Here is a 16,413-nt window from a genome sequence, read left to right on the forward strand (position 1 = left end):
GTAAACTTTTTGGACAGTTATTAAGCTTTTATATATATTTATTTATATATAATAGTTCGATCCCATACAAAAATAGCCAATATTTCGAAGTTTTTTCACTTCTTCATAATCGCGAGATATAATAATAAATTATCTTGCAAATATTGAGTTGAGACTTTTGTTCTGGAACAATCAAGTAATAAAGTTAAGAACCTTTTGTTTATGTATGTATGTTAAAGTGAAATATTTTATTAATGTTCTGAAAAATATTTAAATAAAGCCTAAATATACGAAAAAAAAGAACAATGCATTGTTTTATCACTATTATTTATAGTGAACATATTAATGGATAGTTTGACATAATAGAGTGTTATAGAGATTTATGACTCTAGTGATGTAGATTACTGCAATCTTACTAGATTTTTTTAATTGAAGTGGTGATTAGTTTCTTAATAAATTCAAATGAAGTTATACATCGCTTTTTTCTATAATGTTGTTAGTTTCGACCATTTTTTTTCTTGGGGTTTGAATCGACTCAAAACGCTTACCACGACGGAGCAATTGGAGTTTCGGGAACAGGAAAAAGTCGCACGGATCCAGATCTGGCGAATATGGTGCCTGAGCGATGACGGTGGAATTTTCCATAGTAAAAATCGCTAAATGCACTTGAGGTAGTTTCACATTAACAGCTACTGTAAACAAACTAATTGATAGATGGCGCTCAAATTTGTACCATATGTCAAGAAAGGGTGTACCAACATAACAGCCTTTCATAATTTTTGAAAAAGGTCTATTACTTAAGAAGTAGTTAAAAAACAACAAAATCCGGATACTTTTTGAGCAGAAGGTATTGTTTGTTCAATATTATTTAATAGATTTTAAACTCTGAATCTGAATCTTTGTTTAATATTATTAAATAGATTTTAAAATCTGAATCTTTGAACTGTATAAAGTTCTATATGTTTGTTCTAGTCAATTGGGCTTTTTGGAGAAATATTATATTTTGCATAAAATTATTTTACCTTTTGTTACTGAACTTGCTAAATATAATATTTGTAATGTGAACTTAAAGATGGGTAATGCAATGTTCTCTTTAAATTTAAGACCAAACAGTTCCTTGTCATCTTCTAAAAATATTTTACTAATACTTTACTAATGCCATTCAAAATGTAGTGGTTAAAATTTTTGGATTTTGGATCTGTTTTAGGTATCCTCGATTTTAATGCTATTAGTTTAGTGTTTAATAAATTTATTCTTTTTCATTAGGTATGCTCTTTTACATTATACAAAAAATTATAATTGAAATAAAAATTATGATATATTATATACCGTATACATTTATTTAGAAGTCAGCTCTTTTATATTTATGTGAAAATATTTACTCATACTGTTTGGGCAATTTGAATTTTGACAAGTTTGAGTTCTTGATAAAGGTAATTTAATATATTTGATTATTTCAATGATTTCTTAATTCACATACTACCCTTTAATTAATCAATTAATCTCTTAATTAAATCAATTTATTTTTAAATCAACAAATATATAAATTAATTTTTGTGCTTTGCTTAGGAGATTTTTATTTTGGTAAAATTATGGAACTGAAAACAGTCAGCATAGTATATCAGTATAAGTATCTCAATATAAAAAAATGACTTAATGTGGGTAAAACTGGGGTTTAAGAAGATAATTTCTTCCTTTACCTTACTATATGGTGTATGGTATCATAAGAGGCTGTCGTTACAATTTTTTTAATCAATATTAAGACCATCTAGTCAAACCTTACCTACAAAGAGTATTTTTTTAAATCTAAATAGAAAATATAATTTTATATAACTTTTTTTTAAAATTTAATTTTAATTAATTAAAATTAATTTATATTTGATTTTTAATTAATTTTCTTATTATAAGAATTGTATAAAATTTAAGTCGATTTTTGGGTATTTAAATTTTATATAATTTATATCATTAACAATAACAAGGATAAGAATATATTGATTCGAACGACTTTAAATTATGTCGTAAATAAATACTTATCTTTTCTCAGGTTATTTAAAAAAAAATATAGGTATAACTAGTGTTTGTTTTGTTCTTTAAACCATATAATATTTATATAACAACGAGTTTCTGAAGTAAATAAATTAATACAAATAAAGAAATAGAAGAAAACACAATATATTTCATGGCATTGATGATATGAATTCCATAGCCAAATATTATTTTATTTTATTATTTTCTAATTTACTAATTTAATTTGCATTACTAACAAAGATAATATTTATAACATCAGTTTAATATAAAAAATTTGTTTATATATATGTAAGCTGCTAATGTGTAGTGCTCTAAAATTTTTATTTAACTATTATTAAATGTATTTTTATTATTATTATTTGAGCCCATATATTTGTGTTAAACAATTCTTTGTTTTGTAAATCATTGATTTAAAAATATAAAACAATATTAATTAATGTTAATTAACTGCACCTGCATTAGTGGTACTATTTTGGCTTATGTAAAATTGGCTGATTGCTTAATTGATGTTAAAAGTAAAGTATAAAAATTAACAATAACTTTATAAAAATTATAACTTATTGTAATAATATATATACATATATATATATATATATCTCATTAATGCCAAAGTCTGTGTTATATGATGTCGTGGCTGCAACTTCAAATGTTGTGGATCTGAAATAATTTCTTATATTAATTACGTACACTCAATAATAAATATTTTGATGAGATTTCGTTTAAGAACTGCAAACGTAAAATAGAAGAAAATTGTTTGTAATATTATTTTTTGCTAATATAAGTATTCTCTTTAATCATCTAATCAATATATGTATTGTATTATAAATATGAATTACTAAATATTATCCACGACCTCGTATAACATATGAATATCATATCATATCGCAGCTAAAGAAACTAATTAGTTTTGTATATGCGCAATATCGCAAGAATATTTGGAGCATAGCTAGCTTATTTATTTACATTTAAGTTGCTTTTTTTATATATACAATAAATATAGTATATACTTATATGTAAATGTCACTGCTATCACTAACATGAACACATATATGCAGCTGCAACCACATGATGCTCCAAATTGATATATATTCATTTACATATAACTGCATGTTGCCAATTCATATGATTTGAACGCATCCTCAATGTAAATTAACATTTATTTACACTTAAATACATACTATATATAAATTTATATTAAAACCTTAAAATACAAGCTCTATATATGTGATGTTAATTGTGATTATTACTTTACTTCGTGCCTTTACCTTTCTCTATTTAACCACGGATTTGCTTTCAATGAATTATCGTTTCTAAAATTTTCAAATTTATCCTTATATGATAATATACACGTATTTTTGACAAACCCGGGTTATACAATATGAACAACAGAGCACTACAGTATTCGCAATGTAAAACCTAATGCATTTACAAAAACTGTTGAAACTGAAAAGTCGCCACATGAAATGTTTGTTATATACGATGAAACCAGTTCTAGAGACACTACCTCATTTCCAGAAATGAGTGGAAGTAGTCAAACTACTACGAAAATCATAACTGAAACAATTACCACGAAATATGACACAAATCATTTAGGTGCACCAATGAAATTACTAACTGATACAAATGATAAGGCTGAGATCCCCATTAGTAAAACTGATGTGGACATAAAAAGTGATAAGGATATTTTAGCAGATGTTAAGGAATACAGTGATGTTAAGCAAAGAATTTTACAATTAGAAAACAGTACGAATTTATCTCAGGAACTTACAAAGCAACTTGCATTTAATGATATAGGTGATATGGCACCCGCTGTCAAAGACGTGGTGCAGCGTTTTGAGAACAAGTTGTCTACTTGCAATTTAGAGGCTGTGCCATTTATTATACATAAACGTGAAATTTCGAAAAATGAGATCGATATATTAAGTCTTGAGAATCAAATACTTACTGATGTTGATATTGCACTAGAAAAGATGATATCTCACGAACCGCCAATAGAGGTGGTAAAACTATCTCCTATTGAGGCGATTGAAAAGGAAATACCAAATAAGCAATTAATTCAGGAAGAAATATGTGAAAAAAAATGTGTAAAACAAAAAGTGATTGAAGTTGCGGATGATTTAAAAGATCCTGAAGTATGTGAGATATTTTTAGATAAACAGATTATACATAAACAATTAGTACCTGATGAATTAGAAGAAATATGTATGGAAAAGCAACCAGAAAAAGAAATGGCAATAATATTCCAAGAACAAAAGCAAGTTTTGCCACTAGATGATTATAAAGAAATTGAAGACTTACCTAAAGTTAAGGAAGTGATACAACAATTTGAGAACATATGTTCAATCCCTTCTTTAGAAGCAGCACCATTTAATATAAAAAATCGTGAAATTGATAATAAAGAACTTAATTTAGATTATCTTGAAAGTCAGATATTAAGTGAAACTGATGTGATCATTGATAAACTGATTAAGAAGAGCCCACTAGTTGAAGAGATAACACTTTCTCCAGTACGAGCACAAGAAAATCAAGAATTTGAAGTCGAAGAAGTGTGCGAAAAACAGTTTGCAAAAAGAAAAGTGGCAGATATTACGAAGATGTTTGAAAATGCAACCGAAAATAAAGAACATAAAGTATTACCAGATCTTTCAGCAATTGAAGCCCAAATATTAAGTGAAACAGATGTTGTTTTAAAAAATCTTGCAAGAACCAAATCTCAAATAGAAAATATTACATGTTCACCTGTAAAAACACCGGAAAATATCACAACACCTGTAGAAGAAATATGTGAAAAACGGGTCTCAAAGAAAAAAGTTGCAGATATTACGAAAATGTTTGACAATTTGTCGAAAGATATTGATGAATATATAGATAAGACTATATCTAAAGAGAAGACTATATTATTAGTAGATCAAGATTATAGTAAAATAGATAAATATGTAGATATTTTCCCTAAAGACAATGTCGTTGAAAAAGTTAATAAAACAGATAAAGATGTAGATATATTTTCTAAAGATGAACTATATGAAAAAGAAAACGAAACATTTAAATATGTTGCTGAAATCACGTCTAAAGAAAATGAGATACTAGTGTTAGAAAAAAAAGATGATAGAGAAAATAAATATGCAAATAAAATTTTGTCTCAAGAATATAATATAATAAAAGCAGAGAAAGATAACATAGAGGATATGTATATAGATTCACTGGAAGTTAGAAAATTTGAAACTTTGAAAGATTTTAGAAAAACTACAATAAAAGAGCATACACAATTGTTTTTGGAATATGAAAAAGCAACACTAGGAAAAGCGCAAAGAAACTTTAGTGAATCTCAGCAAAATATATCGAAAATTGAAATTGAAAAAACTATATGTGATAATAGTTTTCCAATAGAGAATGTCACCAATATTTCAAATGAATCGGGCTTCCCACTATCAGTTGAAACAAAAGCTAGTGATATTGATAATAAATTTGACTTTAAAATAAATAACGAAATCAGTATTATAACTCAAAAAAGAGATAAATTGCATGACGCAGAAGTTTTTGAACACAAATTGGAATCTTTTGCACATATAGATAATATAGCTTCTAAACAAGATACAGAAAATATAAAATTTCCTACACATTTGACTACTCACGAATCTTCATCAGATGAAGATATAGCAGAAAAAAATACTTCCTTTGTTAAATTTAATAAAAATAACGAATTAATAGCACATTTACAGCTATCTGATGTCTCAACAGAAAATATACTTAGAGACAAATTAGACAAACATATAGTATATGTAGAAGAGCAAAGTAAAAATATTATACAGACTACAGAAACTGTCAAAACAAGTTCAATAGAAACTAAAACAATTACATCAAAATTTAAAGAGAATTTGAAAGACCAATTATATCAAAAATCCTCTGATACAGCGATTAAACTTGAAAATATTAGCACTTCAAAATTAATACTTGATCATGAAAAAGATAAAACCATTGTTAGCACAGCTGAAATAACAGTTGCAGAAGATGTAGACATAGAAACAAGTCCTTTCCAAACCGAAAAAATACCGAAAATCGACCATACTAGTTCTGAGATTGTTGAAGCTTATGCGGTGGCAAAACAAAGTAATAAAAGTGTGACACCAATACTTAAAGATAGTTTGACAGAAGACTCTATTATTAGTAAGACAATAGTTATGCACACTGATAAAGCTACAGAATTCACAAAAAGAGACAAAAGTGATATTACATTAACTACTGTACTACCTGCACTCAAATCTCCAGAAAAAATTTATCAAGAGACTTCTGATATCGTTTCTCAAAAACGTGAAACTATTTACGAACTAAAGGATGAAGATCGAACAGAACACAAAAAACAAATTGAAAATAATATTATTAAAACTGCCGAACAAATAACTGAGCACAAATTTGACCAAATTTCATTTAACATAAAAATGGAACCACGACTTACTGACATATCTAATGAAAAACCTACGAACGTTAATATTTCCTTGCCAGTTGACAAAATTAAAAAACCCATGTTTAAAATTGGCTCGGAAGATGATTCTTCCGAAGAAGAATATGATCTCCTTATCTCAAGAAGTACTGAATACAAAACAAAGGATATTAAAAGCAACGTTTTACATGACACAATACTTGAAAAAACATCAAGAGATGAACTTCATAAAAAACTTTCTGATAGTACATCTTCACATACGGTTGAAACTAGCAAAATCACTCTTAAAGAAGAAATTCAATTTAGTTTTGAAAATACAAAAATTTATGAAACTCGACCACAAGACAAAAACGACGACATCTTATCCAAACCATTCACTGAACTCAAATTGACAGAAAAGACTGATCAAAAACCTTTTGACATTATTATTCCAAAAGCACTTGATATAACAAAACCAGTTACAAAAGATGTATTTGACGATGAATCTTCTGACGATGAGTTTGGTCTTCATAAGAACAAGATTCCTGAAATGAAACCAAAACCACAAGATACAAAAGAAGATATTTTATCCAAACCACTCACTGAACCCAAACCGACAGACAAGATTGATCAAAAACCTTCTGACATTGTCATTCCAAAACCACTTGATATAACAAAACCAGTTACAAAAGATGTATTTGACGATGAATCTTCTGACGATGAGTTTGGTCTTCATAAGGAAAAGATTCCTGAAATGAAACCAAAACCACAAGATACAAAAGAAGATATTTTACCCAAAACACTCACTGAACCAAAACCGACAGATAAGATTGATCAAAAACCTTCTGACGTTGTTATTCCAAAACCACTTGATGTAACAAAACCAGTTACACAAGATGTATTTGATGATGAATCTTCTGACGATGAGTTTGGTCTTCACAAGAAAAAGATTCCTGAAATGAAACCAAAACCACAAGATACAAAGGACGATGTTTTGTCCAAACCACTAACTGAACCCAAACCGACAGACAAGATTGATCAAAAGCCTTCTGACGTTGTCATTCCAAAACCACTTGATGTAACAAAACCAGTTACAAAAGACGTATTTGACGATGAATTTTCTGATGATGAGTTTTGTCTTCATAAGATAAAGATTCCTGAAATGAAACCAAAACCACAAGATACAAAGGACGATGTTTTACCCAAAACACTCACTGAACCTAAACCGACAGAAAAGATTGATCAAAAACCTTTTGACATTATTATTTCAAAAGCACTTGATATGACAAATCCAGTTACAAAAGATGTATTTGACGATGAATCTTCTGACGATGAGTTTGGTCTTCATAAGAACAAGATTCCTGAAATGAAACCACAACCACAAGATACAAAAGAAGATATTTTATCCAAACCACTCACTGAACTCAAACCGACAGATAAGATTGATCAAAAACCTTCAGCCATTGTCATTCCAAAACCACTTGATGTAACAAAACCAGTTACAAAAGATGTATTTGACGATGAATCTTCTGACGATGAGTTTGATCTTCATAAGGACAAGATTCCTGAACTGAAACCAAAACCACAAGATACAAAGGACGATGTTTTACCCAAAACGCTTTCTGAACCAAAACCGACAGATAAGATTGATCAAAAACCTTCTGCCATTGTTATTCCTAAGCCACTTGATATAACAAAACCAGTTACAAAAGATGTATTTGACGATGAGTTTGGTCTTCATAAGGACAAGATTCCTGAAGTGAAACCAAAACCACAAGATACAAAGGACGATGTTTTGTCCAAACCACTCACTGAACCCAAACCGACAGATAAGATTGATCTCAAACCTTCTGACGTTGTTATTCCAAAACCACTTGATATAACAAAACCAGTTACAAAAGATGTATTTGACGATGAATCTTCTGACGATGAGTTTGGTCTTTATAAGGAAAAGATTTCTGAAATGAAACCAAAACCACAAGATACAAAGGACTATGTTTTGTCCAAACCACTCACTGAACCCAAATCGACTGACAAGATTGATCAAAAACCTTCTGCCATTGTCATTCCAAAACCACTTGATATAACAAAACCAGTTACAAAAGATGTATTTGACGATGAATCTTCTGACGATGAGTTTGGTCTTCATAAGGAAACGATTCCTGAAATGAAACCAAAACCACAAGATACAAAGGACGATGTTTTTTCCAAACCACTCACTGAACCCAAACCGACAGATAAGATTGATCACAAACCTTCTGCCATTGTCATTCCAAAACCACTTGATATAACAAAACCAGTTATAAAAGATGTATTTGACGATGAATCTTCTGACGATGAGTTTGGTCTTCATAAGGACAAGATTCCTGAATTGAAACCAAAACCACAAGATACAAAGGACTATGTTTTGTCCAAACCACTCACTGAACTCAAACCGACAGATAAGATTGATCACAAACCTTCTGATGTTGTTATTCCAAAACCACTTGATGTAACAAAACCAGTTACAAAAGATATATTTGACGATGAATCTTCTGACGATGAGTTTGGTCTTTATAAGGAAAAGATTCCTGGAATGAAACCAAAACCACAAGATACAAAGGACGATGTTTTACCCAAAGCACTCACTGAACCCAAACCGACAGACGAGATTGATCAAAAACCTTCTGCCATTGTCATTCCAAAACCACTTGATATAACAAAACCAGTTACAAAAGATGTATTTGACGATGAATCTTCTGACGATGAGTTTGGTCTTCATAAGGAAAAGATTCCTGAAATGAAACCAAAACCACAAGATACAAAGGACGATGTTTTTTCCAAACCACTCACTGAACCCAAACCGACAGATAAGATTGATCACAAACCTTCTGACATTGTCATTCCAAAACCGCTTAATATAACAAAACCAGTTACAAAAGATGTATTTGACGATGAATCTTCTGACGATGAGTTTGGTCTTCATAAGGAAAAGATTCCTGAACCGAAACCAAAACCACAATTCAAAGGACTATGTTTTGTCCAAACCACTCACTGAACCCAAACCGACAGATAAAATTGATCACAAACCTTCTGACGTTGTTATTCCAAAACCATTTGATGTAACAAAACCAGTTACAAAAGATGTGTTTGACGATGAATCTTCTGACGATGAGTTTGGTCTTCATAAGGAAAAGATTCCTGAATGAAACCAAAACCACAAGATACAAAGGACGATGTTTTGTCCAAACCACTCACTGAACCCAAACCGACAGACAAGATTGATCAAAAACCTTCTGCCATTGTCATTCCAAAACCACTTGATGTAACAAAACCAGTTACAAAAGATGTATTTGACGATGAATCTTCTGACGATGAGTTTGGTCTTCATAAGAAAAAGATTCCTGAAATGAAACCAAAACCACAAGATACAAAGGACGATGTTTTGTCCAAACCACTCACTGAACCCAAACCGACAGATAAGATTGATCAAAAACCTTCTGACGTTGTTATTCCAAAACCACTTGATGTAACAAAACCAGTTACAAAAGATGTATTTGACGATGAATCTTCTGACGATGAGTTTGGTCTTCATAAGGAAAAGATTCCTGAAGTGAAACCAAAACCACAAGATACAAAGGACGATGTTTTGTCCAAACCACTCACTGAACCCAAACCGACAGACAAGATTGATCAAAAACCTTCTGCCATTGTCATTCCAAAACCACTTGATATAACAAAACCAGTTACAAAAGACGTATTTGACGATGAATCTTCTGACGATGAGTTTGGTCTTCATAAGGAAACGATTCCTGAACTGAAACCAAAACCACAAGATACAAAGGACGATGTTTTGTCCAAACCACTCACTGAACCCAAACCGACAGATAAGATTGATCACAAACCTTCTGACCTTGTTATTCCAAAACCACTTGATGTACCAAAACCAGTTACAAAAGATGTATTTGACGATGAATCTTCTGACGATGAGTTTGGTCTTCATAAGGAAAAGATTCCTGAAAGGAAACCAAAACCACAAGATACAAAGGACGATGTTTTACCCAAACCACTCACTGAACCCAAACCGACAGACAAGATTGATCAAAAACTTTCTGCCATTGTCGTTCCAAAACCACTTGATATAACAAAACCAGTTACAAAAGATATATTAGACGATGAATCTTCTGACGATGAGTTTGGTCTTCATAAGGACAAGATTCCTGAAATGAAACCAAAACCACAAGATACAAAGGACGATGTTTTGTCTAAACCACTCACAGAACCCAAACCGACAGATAAGATTGATCACAAACCTTCTGACGTTGTTATTCCAAAACCACTTGATATAACAAAACCAGTTACAAAAAATGTGTTTGACGATGAATCTTCTGACGATGAGTTTGGTCTTCATAAGGAAAAGATTCCTGAAATGAAACCAAAACCACAAGATACAAAGGACGATGTTTTACCCAAAACACTTTCTGAACCCAAACCGACAGACAAGATTGATCAAAAACCTTCTGACATTGTCATTCCAAAACCACTTGATATAACAAAACCAGTTACAAAAGATGTATTTGACGATGAATCTTCTGATGATGAGTTTGGTCTTCATAAGGACAAGATTCCTGAATTGAAACCAAAACCACAAGATACAAAGGACGATGTTTTGTCCAAACCACTCACTGAACCCAAACCGACAGATAAGATTGATCACAAACCTTCTGACGTTGTTATTCCAAAACCACTTGATGTAACAAAACCAGTTACAAAAGATGTATTTGATGATGAATCTTCTGACGATGAGTTTGGTCTTCATAAGAAAAAGATTCTTGAACTGAAACCAAAACCACAAGATACAAAGGACGATGTTTTGTCTAAACCACTCACTGAACCCAAACCGACAGATAAGATTGATCAAAAACCTTCTGACGTTGTTATTCCAAAACCACTTGATGTAACAAAACCAGTTACAAAAGATGTATTTGACGATGAATCTTCTGACGATGAGTTTGGTCTTCATAAGGAAAAGATTCCTGAAGTGAAACCAAAACCACAAGATACAAAGGACGATGTTTTGTCCAAACCACTCACTGAACCCAAACCGACAGACAAGATTGATCAAAAACCTTCTGCCATTGTCATTCCAAAACCACTTGATATAACAAAACCAGTTACAAAAGACGTATTTGACGATGAATCTTCTGACGATGAGTTTGGTCTTCATAAGGAAACGATTCCTGAACTGAAACCAAAACCACAAGATACAAAGGACGATGTTTTGTCCAAACCACTCACTGAACCCAAACCGACAGATAAGATTGATCACAAACCTTCTGACCTTGTTATTCCAAAACCACTTGATGTACCAAAACCAGTTACAAAAGACGTATTTAACGATGAATCTTCTGACGATGAGTTTGGTCTTCATAAGGAAAAGATTCCTGAACTGAAACCAAAACCACAAGATACAAAGGACGATGTTTTACCCAAACCACTCACTGAACCCAAACCGACAGACAAGATTGATCAAAAACTTTCTGCCATTGTCGTTCCAAAACCACTTGATATAACAAAACCAGTTACAAAAGATATATTAGACGATGAATCTTCTGACGATGAGTTTGGTCTTCATAAGGACAAGATTCCTGAAATGAAACCAAAACCACAAGATACAAAGGACGACGTTTTGTCTAAACCACTCACAGAACCCAAACCGACAGATAAGATTGATCACAAACCTTCTGACGTTGTTATTCCAAAACCACTTGATATAACAAAACCAGTTACAAAAAATGTGTTTGATGATGAATCTTCTGACGATGAGTTTGGTCTTCATAAGGAAAAGATTTCTGAAAGGAAACCAAAACCACAGGATACAAAGGACGATGTTTTACCCAAAACACTTTCCGAACCCAAACCGACAGACAAGATTGATCAAAAACCTTCTGACGTTGTTATTCCAAAACCACTTGATGTAACAAAACCAGTTACAAAAGATGTATTTGACGATGAATTTTCTGATGATGAGTTTGGTCTTCATAAGGACAAGATTCCTGAATTGAAACCAAAACCACAAGATACAAATAACGATGTTTTGTCCAAACCACTCACTGAACCCAAACCGACAGATAAGATTGATCACAAACCTTCTGACGTTGTTATTCCAAAACCACTTGATATAACAAAACCAGTTACAAAAGATGTATTTGACGATGAATCTTCTGACGATGAGTTTGGTCTTCATAAGGAAAAGATTCCTGAACTGAAACCAAAACCACAAGATACAAAGGACGATGTTTTGTCCAAACCACTCACTGAACCCAAACCGACAGACAAGATTGATCACAAACCTTCTGACGTTGTTATTCCAAAACCACTTGATGTAACAAAACCAGTTACAAAAGATGTATTTGACGATGAATCTTCTGACGATGAGTTTGGTCTTCATAAGGAAAAGATTCCTGAACTGAAACCAAAACCACAAGATACAAAGGACGATGTTTTGTCCAAACCACTCACTGAACCCAAACCGACAGATAAGATTGATCACAAACCTTCTGACGTTGTTATTCCAAAACCACTTGATGTAACAAAACCAGTTACACAAGATGTGTTTGATGATGAATCTTCTGACGATGAGTTTGGTCTTCACAAGAAAAAGATTCCTGAAATGAAACCAAAACTACAAGATACAAAGGACGATGTTTTGTCCAAACCACTAACTGAACCCAAACCGACAGACAAGATTGATCAAAAGCCTTCTGACGTTGTCATTCCAAAACCACTTGATGTAACAAAACCAGTTACAAAAGACGTATTTGACGATGAATTTTCTGATGATGAGTTTTGTCTTCATAAGATAAAGATTCCTGAAATGAAACCAAAACCACAAGATACAAAGGACGATGTTTTACCCAAAACACTTTCTGAACCTAAACCGACAGACAAGATTGATCAAAAACCTTCTGCCATTGTCATTCCAAAACCACTTGATGTAACAAAACCAGTTACAAAAGATGTATTTGACGATGAATCTTCTGATGATGAGTTTGGTCTTCATAAGGAAAAGATTCCTGAAATGAAACCAAAAGCACAAGATACAAAGGACGATGTTTTGTCTAAACCACTCACTGAACCCAAACCGACAGATAAGATTGATCACAAACCTTCTGACGTTGTTATTCCAAAACCACTTGATATAACAAAACCAGTTACAAAAGATGTATTTGACGATGAATCTTCGGACTATGTTTTGCCCAAAACACTTTCTGAACCCAATCCGACAGATAAAATTGATCACAAACCTTCTGACGTTGTCATTCCAAAACCACTTGATGTAACAAAACCAGTTACGAAAGATGTATTTGACGATGAATCTTCTGATGATGAGTTTGGTCTTCATAAGGACAAGATTCCTGAACTGAAACCAAAACCACAAGATACAAAGGACGATGTTTTGTCCAAACCACTCACTGAACCCAAACCGACAGATAAGATTGATCACAAACCTGACGTTGTTATTCCAAAACCACTTGATGTAACAAAACCAGTTACAAAAGATGTATTTGACGATGAATCTTCTGACGATGAGTTTGGTCTTCATAAGGAAAAGATTCCTGAACTGAAACCAAAACCACAAGAAACAAAGGACGAAGTTTTGTCCAAACCACTCACTGAACCCAAATCGACAGATAAGATTGATCACAAACCTTCTGACGTTGTCATTCCAAAACCACTTGATATAACAAAACCAGTTACAAAAGATGTATTTGACGATGAATCTTCTGACGATGAGTTTGGTCTTCATAAGGAAAAGATTCCTGAACTGAAACCAAAACCACAAGATACAAAGGACGGTGTTTTGTCTAAACCACTCACTGAACCCAAACCGACAGATAAGATTGATCACAAACCTTCTGACGTTGTCATTCCGAAACCACTTGATATAACAAATCCAGTTACAAAAGATGTATTTGACGATGAATCTTCTGACGATGAGTTTGGTCTTCATAAGAACAAGATTCCTGAACTGAAACCAAAACCACAAGATACAAAGGACGATGTTTTGTCCAAACCACTCACTGAACCCAAACCGACAGATAAGATTGATCACAAACCTGACGTTGCTATTCCAAAACCACTTGATGTAACAAAACCAGTTACAAAAGATGTATTTGACGATGAATTTTCTGATGATGAGTTTGGTCTTCATAAGGAAAAGATTCCTGAACTGAAACCAAAACCACAAGATACAAAGGACGATGTTTTACCCAAAACACTCACTGAACCCAAACCGACAGACAAGATTGATCAAAAACCTTCTGCCATTGTCATTCCAAAACCACTTGATATAACAAAACCAGTTACAAAAGATGTATTTGACGATGAATCTTCTGACGATGAGTTTGGTCTTCATAAGGAAAAGATTCCTGAACTGAAACCAAAACCACAAGATACAAAGGACGATGTTTTGTCCAAACCACTCACTGAACCCAAACCGACAGATAAGATTGATCACAAACCTTCTGACGTTGTTATTCCAAAACCACTTGATATAACAAAACCAGTTACAAAAGATGTATTTGACGATGAATCTTCTGACGATGAGTTTGGTCTTCATAAGGAAAAGATTCCTGAACTGAAACCAAAACCACAAGATACAAAGGACGATGTTTTGTCCAAACCACTCACTGAACCCAAACCGACAGATAAGATTGATCACAAACCTTCTGACGTTGTTATTCCAAAACCACTTGATGTAACAAAACCAGTTACAAAAGATGTATTTGACGATGAATCTTCTGACGATGAGTTTGGTCTTCATAAGGAAAAGATTCCTGAACTGAAACCAAAACCACAAGATACAAAGGACGATGTTTTGTCCAAACCACTCACTGAACCCAAACCGACAGATAAGATTGATCACAAACCTTCTGACATTGTCATTCCAAAACCACTTGATATAACAAAACCAGTTACAAAAGATGTATTTGACGATGAATCTTCTGACGATGAGTTTGGTCTTCATAAGGAAAAGATTCCTGAAATGAAACCAAAACCACAAGATACAAAGGACGATGTTTTGTCCAAACCACTCACTGAACCCAAACCGACAGATAAGATTGATCACAAACCTTCTGACGTTGTTATTCCAAAACCACTTGATATAACAAAACCAGTTACAAAAGATGTATTTGACGATGAATCTTCTGACGATGAGTTTGGTCTTCATAAGGAAAAGATTCCTGAAATGAAACCAAAACCACAAGATACAAAGGACGATGTTTTACCCAAAACACTCACTGAACCCAAACCGACAGACAAGATTGATCAAAAACCTTCTGACGTTGTTATTCCAAAACCACTTGATATAACAAAACCAGTTACAAAAGATGTATTTGACGATGAATCTTCTGACGATGAGTTTGGTCTTCATAAGGAAAAGATTCCTGAATTGAAACCAAAACCACAAGATACAAAGGACGATGTTTTGTCCAAACCACTCACTGAACCCAAACCGACAGATAAGATTGATCACAAACCTTCTGACGTTGTTATTCCAAAACCACTTGATGTAACAAAACCAGTTACAAAAGATGTATTTGACGATGAATCTTCTGACGATGAGTTTGGTCTTCATAAGGAAAAGATTCCTGAACGAAACCAAAGAAAGCACAAATACAAAGGAACCTATAGTTTTGTCCAAACCACTCCTGAACCCAAACCGACCCGACAAATTGAATCAAAAACCTTCTGCCATTGTCCATTCAAAACCCCAACTTGATATAAACAAAAGCAGTTACAAAAGATGTAACTTGACGATGAACTCTGACGATGAATTGGTCCTTCATAAGGAAAATGATTCCTGAACTTTAAACCAAAAACCCACAAGATAAAAGGAACGATGTTTTTAACCCCAAACACTTTCTGAACCTAAACCGACAGACAAGATTGATGACAACCTCTGACGGTTTGTTATCCAAACCACTGATGTAACAAAACCATTT

The sequence above is a fragment of the Teleopsis dalmanni genome, chromosome 1 (assembly GCF_002237135.1).
Source record: "Teleopsis dalmanni isolate 2A chromosome 1, ASM223713v2, whole genome shotgun sequence".
NCBI lineage: Eukaryota > Metazoa > Arthropoda > Insecta > Diptera > Diopsidae > Teleopsis > Teleopsis dalmanni.